This window comes from Vespa mandarinia, chromosome 16 (genome assembly GCF_050613455.1).
Source record: "Vespa mandarinia isolate Hongniang chromosome 16, ASM5061345v1, whole genome shotgun sequence".
NCBI lineage: Eukaryota > Metazoa > Arthropoda > Insecta > Hymenoptera > Vespidae > Vespa > Vespa mandarinia.
This window is the reverse complement of record NC_140825.1, coordinates 3,745,001-3,752,500: the sequence shown is the minus strand read 5'-3', so window position 1 is coordinate 3,752,500 and position 7,500 is coordinate 3,745,001. Positions and strand designations below refer to the sequence as shown.

Below are 7,500 nucleotides of genomic sequence, written 5' to 3'. Positions count from 1 at the left end.
AGAATTTTCATTCTTGAGAAAAACTCATTCGAGATGTTCTCGCGGATATAAACTTCTTCGCTTGAACCATATGTTTGTCTCTTTCTCTCTCTCTCTCTCTCTTTCTCTCTCTTTCTCTTTTTCTCTTTTAGCATTGAAATAAGTAAGAGTTATCAAGTTATACGATGCACTCGGTATAGACTTGCATTCTTAACCGAGCAAAACGGTCGAAACGTCGTTAGCGTAGGCAGCTCGAAGGATATTTCTCGAGGATACTCGAAACGAGTTACGAAACTCGCCGTCTTTGTGCTCGCAAACGACGAGCGACTTTTTTTTTTCGATCTCTCCACGCCCCTATCGCGAAGATATGTGGATCTATTGGACAACTTATATGTAAAAAAAAATTCTCTTTCTCTCTCTCTCTTTCTCCCTTTCTCTCGTGCCTTCCTCTTTCTCTCTGCGTACGATCGAAGAAAGAAAGAAAGAAAGAAAGAAAGAAAGAAAGAAAGACAGAAAGAAAGCAAAAAAGCAAAAAACAAAAAAAAAAGAAGAAAAGGGTTGCGTTAAAGATTGCTAAAAGATAAGGCTCGTTGGCTCGTAATTGCTTGGCTAAAGTTTTACGACTCTCTTTACCGTGGCTTGCGATTTAGCCGGACGCGTAATTTAGTACGGTCGCGGTAAGTTCGCGTGTATTTAGAACGTATCCCGATCGAGAACGACTTACGTGAATCGATACGTAATCAGGAATGAGAAGCGACAGAGGCTATGAAAGCTCCAAAGGATTCACGTTCATGCGAGAGAATACTAATTCCCAAGGATTCGATATTAGGTAGGAGAAAGGGTTAAGAGAAGGGAAAAGAGGAGCTTAGTTTCTCCTGTCTCACGAAATCCCCGTTTCTTCGGGTTGATCCTCAGAACCTAGACCACTACTCGGCAATCTCTCTCCCTCCCACCGTTCCTCTCGCGTCAACTCGCGGCCCCTTTCCCTCCCTTTTTCTTCGGTCTCCCTTCGAGTCTTCTATCTTTCTATCTTGATAGATGTTCTGGCGCGTGGCACCTGCGCCAGAATATCCGAATTACGAAGAAGGGTCTCCCCTTGTTTACTCGCGACGATATTTAGGCGCCTTGCAAGTATTCCTCTCTTTATCCTTTAAACTCGTCGGAAGAAGGACTCTATCCTTTCTCTTCCATCTCTTTTTCTTGGACGTGAGAGAAGTACGTCGCGACGTGGTAATCTCTTCGGCTAACTTTAGAAGGAGCAAAGATCGAAATAATCCGAGTGTTACGGTCCGTATCGTTTCGTTCTAACGGAAGAGGAATCAACGAGAGATGAAGGCGAATCTCAAAGTAAAGGGGTAAAGAGAGAGAACGAGAGAGAGGGAGAGAGAGAGAGAGAGAGAGAAAGAGAGAGAGAAGAGGAGAAAGAGAAGGAAGAGCCGGAGGTGGCGGTCGATTTCACGCGCGGATATAAAATGCGAAACGAATCGCTCGTTGCATCCTACTCTTTCCTTCGTCTCCTCGAAATTCCTCTTCGTTCTCCTTACTTTCGCGACGCCACGTAGACGCGGGTGGTTCGTCGCACGCATTTATAAATAAAATCGTGTTCTTCGGCTTCTCTTTCTCTTCGCGAGAGTAATAAGAGGGAACGAGGACGATGTTGGTGGAGTGGTGGATAGACGAAGAGCGGGAGGGGTAGGGGAAATAAAAAAAAAAAAAAAAGAAAAAAAAAGAAGAGAAAAAAAAAAAAAAGAAAAGAGAAAGAGGAATGTTGGTCCACGACGAGCGTAATTGAGCACAAATCAAGTCTCGCGGTAAGGCACGGCACCAAGACACTTAACGAATTTTTCACACTGGAGGAGAGAGAGAACTCCATCCGTTCCTCGTTTTCTCTTCTTTCCGCAATTACGGAAAAGCGTTAGTATAAACTCTCAGCGATAGTCGTCGATTTGGAATTTTTTTGGCAGAGGATTGAACGTACTGATCTTTGCCTATTCACGAGTAAAGGGGGAAATGGAAGGGGGAGAACCCAAGAGGCTTTCGGGCTTTCGCTTAGCTCGTATTTCGTTAATATCTCGTACCAACGTATTCGACGCTTATATCACGGGATTATCTATTTTCCTTTTTCTCTTACATTAGAATCGTCTAAATCGTTTCCTTTGGCTCGCGCTAATACCAACGAGATTTTTTTTGTCGACCTTTAGTCACGGCGACCAGTGTGAGACGACGATATTCAAGGATATAAAGGATAGAAAAATATTCGCATGAACAATAATCGTCAGTATTTGTAATTACGTTCAATCATGACTGATATAGATGGTCGGGGCAAAAGCGTTAGAAAATATACGTAGGACAGGTACGAAGAAGGTATGGCTCTGGCGTGGGTGGCCAGGTACGAGGGCTTGCACGTAGGCGGATCCAAGCTTGCGCTTCAGAGAGAATGAAAGAGAACGTGAGAGAGAGAGAGAGAGAGAGAGAGAGTGAGAGAGAGAAAGAGAGAGAAAGAGAGAGAGTGCATGCGAAGCACCACGGCAATTTCTTCGTGGCGCGATAAGTTTCGTGATATATTTCACCGAGGGAAACTCATGTTTCCGTAATGCAATTAGAGCGTGGCCCGTTGCAACGCGCCAGCGAGCGGAGCGTTCGCTGGTGCTCGTTGCTGTTAGCCGACGCGGCGTTCCTCCTCGTCTCGATTAAGAGACGCGGGAACGAAACGACGAGGACGACGTAGGATTAGAAATAACCGCTTCTAATTAGAATACGCGAGACAAATGAAATAATTCTTAAATAAAATATTTTTCTTCCATTCGCCGGTTCTATAATTTCCTTTATTTCCAGGGTGAAATTCATTCCGACGGAAAAGATCTTCTTCTCCCTACTTTAGTTTGCCCTAAACGTTGTTATTCCTTTCCTTTTCCTTCTTCTCCTTCTTTCTCGTCGGTATTCCACCACGTCGTCCCTTCGCCCACAATTTTCCGTCACATATATCAACGCCCGGACAGTAGTTAGAATCGTTGCCAGCTTGTTACCGCGTGTAATTCTCCCCGGTAGAAGCTCTCGGTGAGCGCGTAAACGATCCTACAAGAATCGCAAAGAAAACTACTCTACGTTTCGGTCCTACCCAAAATGTTACGAGTTACTACTCTACGTAGTAAAACTCGTTCAAACGAGCCGTCACGCCGTTTCCACGCGAACGTTTCTAAATCACGTAGCTCTTAAATTCGTTAACGAAAGTGTCTAAGGAAGGTTTTCTCAGTGAAAATAACATCGTACGCGGTCTAAATATAACTAGGTAACAATTTTTTATCGGCTTGAAAAAGGAGAAACGAAATCGTACGGGAAATGTCCGATAAGTCGTAGCCTTTGCTACTTGATCGCTCGCGCGTACACAACCCCAGAGCAATCTACCCCAGTTATTACTTACGCCGAGTCTCGCCCTCCTTTCTTCGCGCATGGTAACTCTTAGGTAGCTAGGTAGGTAGGTAGGTAGGTAGGTAGGTGGATAGCTAGGTAGGTAGGTAGGTAGGTACTATGTACTTTCTCCTTCGGGGAATGCAGTCGTCGCTTGTGCCTGTTAAATCCGCGATACGATGAGAAAGAGAGCAAATAGGAGAAGGAGAGCGAGAGAGATAGAGAGAGAGAGAGTAGCGCTGGCGCGAACGCGTACTAATATTCTTGCTAATTTAACCGCACTCTCCTCACCCTCTCGTCTATCTCGCTAATAAACCAGTGGTTATTTATCGGCTTCTCTACCAGCTCATTCTCTCTCTCTCTCTCTCTCTCTCTCTCTCTCTTTCTCTCTTTCTCTCTTTCTCTCTTTCTCTTCGTCCAGCCCTCGAGGTCTGCCCCGTTAGCTGGCACTTGGGCCGTTTATTTCAACGCCTTCTATGTCTCTTTCTCTTTCTGTTTCTTCCTACTCTCTTCTTCCCTTTACCTACCACACGATTTACTCTATTTAAGCCGGCTTTGAAATAATTTTATCGCTCAGGCCGTTTATCTCCACGACGCACTTTCCCGCGGCCTCCTCAATTAACGCGTTTTTCCCTACGCGATCACTCACCTCCTCCTCCTCCTCCTCCTCCTCCTCCTCCTTCTTCTTCTTTTTCTTTTTCTCTCATCTTTCGTATGCGTCCGACACATCCGACTTTCTCGATTCGTTTTATTCGGCGACGCCATCATCGAGGAGCCAGTAGAGAAATAATTTTATCACTCACAGCTGCGACATCGTGGAAACTCTTAAGAGGCTTTCGATGTTGCGTCTTCTAAGACGAAGAGCGATTCTCTCTCTCTCTCTCAGATTTCTCATCATAGTTACGCGAATTTACTGCCTCGTGCGCGTTCTCTCTCTCTCTCTCTCTCTCTCTCCCTCTCTATCTATCTCTATCTCTCTTTTTCTCTTTCTCTCTTTCTGTCACAATTTCTACGAAAAGAAAGCAAGTGCCTTTTCCAAACAAAGACAAATCCGACGTTTCCGCTTGGAAATCTACACCTCGAGTCATTTGTAAAAACCGATGAAGAATCTGGAAACGTTCCCGCGGTTTTCCCGTTCTTTGATAAAGAAAAAAAAATATCTACAGGGTGGATCTCGCGGATCTAACGTACTATCATAGATTCGTATCTCTGATTTGGCATTTCCTCGATCTCGAGAGGATCAAGCATCGATGCCGATTTCGCTCGTAAAAGGAAGCGTAGATTTTGCTATGCTACTCAGTTCTTTCACTTTACAACCCATCGGGCTTTTATATCCGCTATTATCTCGGGAAATTACTTAAATCCGTTTTATAATTTTATACGCCTTTTATAGCTCGCTTCTCTCTCTCTCTCTCTCTCTCTCTCTCTCTCTCTCTCTCTCTTTCTCTCTCTCATTCCCTCCGGCTGTTTCTCTTCTCATCTATCGTTCGGCAGCAACGATGTTGTCTCGCGTATGTACATGAACGTAAACAAAACAACGCAACGGATCACGTTCCTCTTCCACCTAGCGACCTCCACGATATCGTTAACATCATAACCGTACGTCGCGAGGTAATTTAGATCGCTGTAAAACCACGAGGAAAGTCCACGGTGTTCCCTATGCGGACCATATATACTATACACATACATATACACAAACTCGTGTATAGACATCCAAACGCAATATACATATATACGTATATATATATATATATACGCATTCGGCTCTAACCGACTTGCTAACGAGACATTTCGTTTTACAAAATCGTCCGAGGCCCAGGAGCCACGCGAATGGGGCCATAAATCCCTGCGGACCGGATGTTAATATCCCTGCTTCCCTCGGCAGTCCTCTTCTACCCTCCTCTTCCTCCTTCTGCCGGCCGTTCCTTCTTCTTCTTCTTCTACTTCTTCTTCTCCTCCTCCTCCTCCTCCTCCTCCTCCTCCTCCTTCTCTTCTTCTTCTTCTTCTCCACCCCGTCGAGAGACTTTGCAAATATCGTAATGCGCCGCACGGATGTCGCGCTTTTAAAGGCTATGCCCGTTAAACGTCACTCTCGCGCGACTACGTGGAACCTAATCTCGTTCGTTTATTCCTCGAAGCGTGCAGAGAAAACGGGTCGATGCCCGACAAACTCTCTTCCTAGAGATCGCCATTGATCTTGTCTCATTTACTTTTATTTTTGCAAATACTTTCCTTATCGTCACTTTTGTTCTTATTTTTTGTTCTTCTTTCTTTCTTTTTTTTCTTTTTTTTTTTTTTTTTGTTGTTGTTCTTCCCGATCGAGATCAAGATCGATCGAATATTTTTTCTGTTCTTTTTTTTTCTTTCTTTTTTTTTTTTTTTTTTCTTTAAACGATACATAATACACCATCCATGAGATTAGAAGAACGATTAGACTATTTGCGAGTTAGCTCGGAACGAGTCCCGCGTATCGTTTGCATTCCAAAATGAGCCTGTACTTTGCACGAGGACCGTGAGCTTCGTGTTCCATTTCGTATCCGGCGTAGATTGGGACGTTCGATTAGCCCCTGAGAGAAGAGAAAGAGAATAGGACAAGTCCCTGCAAATGAGATCGTTTGGGAAGGAAGCGAGTCATTTAGTGGTAGCATCGGCCGAGTTAGAATTTCGTCGTTTATCCTGTTAACGGGGCTAAATACTCTGAGTAACTTGGCTGATTCGATTGATCTTAATCGATTGTAACGACTTAAAAATTTCTTCGTTGTTATTTCGATGTTGAATTTTTTCAAGAGGAAAATGAAGAAAAAGAAGAAGAAAAAGAAGAAGAAACAAAAAAAAAAATAATAATGATTAATCAGAAAGACGTACAATTTATAAGTAAGTTGTAAACAGGTGATAAAAAACGATTGGCATGTAGTTAGCCCGGTGTGCGGTGTCACCGTTATGGAAGCGTATCACGTCGCTCCATCACCTTTTTCGTTGGTTTCCTTGCGAATAACACGTAGACGATGATCCTTATGCGAGCCTTTAGAAAATTTTCAGCTCGGTCGAGCGTGAATACGAGGTTTCGATTTCGTTCCAGAATTTCATTCCTAACGATACGTGGCTATCGATAGGTCCCCTCCTCGATCCGTCGGATCTTCTATACTCTTCGTTGATCCTTTTTTGTCTCCTCTTGCATCAACGTTACTCGGCACGCGTCTCACGAAAAAGTAAAAAAAAAAAAAAAAAAAAAAAAAAGAAAAGAAAAAACAATTAGTGACAATGGCGTCACGTAGATAATACTTTTGTTGTTATAATTTTCCTTTTTCAAGATTCTGTATCATCGTGAAATAATAATAATTATTGCTGACGATATTTAAAGTCCCTCCAATATCTCATTGGTTGACTCTGTCAAACGAATCTCATTCCCCTTTGCTATACAAGGTTCCCCCCTCGATTCGATACCACGAATATCACCGTCTCGTCCCGTAGCGAGTTCTAGGAAAGCCTCTAGCTCTCTCTCTGGGGGCCTTGGGGTGAATACCAGTCGGATATCTAATTAGCGGGGGCTGATCGGTAATTACTACGATTAATCAATCCGTTTTCCATTTGTGCAGACTGGATTCGCGGCCGGTGGTTGATGCCACTGCCATAGGGAGAAGGAGGGAGGAAAGGGTTGTTTTCCGGGAACAAAGTTGAAGCGATTCCGGAGCTATCGTACTTTAGAGATTGGTATTGTCGAGGTTCCAGTCAATTAAATTCGTAACAATAAAGCTCGTAAAAAGCTCGATCGAAAAATTCGACTCTAGATTTCTAACATCCTATTCGATTTGTTCGTTCGTTCGTTCGTATGGATGGAAAAACGATGATTCCTACGAGTAGAAACGTAGGTATCTACACGATATTAAAGGACCACTCGCGAAAATATCGATATGGAAATTTAAACGGAGGAAGGGATCTATTTTTAAAACGCAGGGCGCAGGGGTGCGAAATAACGAAATGGACGACACGGTACGCTCGTGAAATCGAGTTAAAGGCATCCCGGCGAACGGATCCCACCTACGCGCGTCCGGTGATAAAGAGGAGAGATAGAAGATGTACGTAAGAGCGAGGGAGAGGGAGAGGGAGAGAGAG

At 43.9% G+C, this 7,500-nt stretch overlaps 1 protein-coding gene across 4 annotated transcripts in view; it reads left to right on the top strand.

The window, feature by feature from the left end:
• Positions 1-7,500, top strand: part of hth (Meis homeobox homothorax) — a 380,579-nt gene that overhangs the window by 300,470 nt on the left and 72,609 nt on the right. The gene's annotated exons all lie outside the window — the stretch shown is intronic.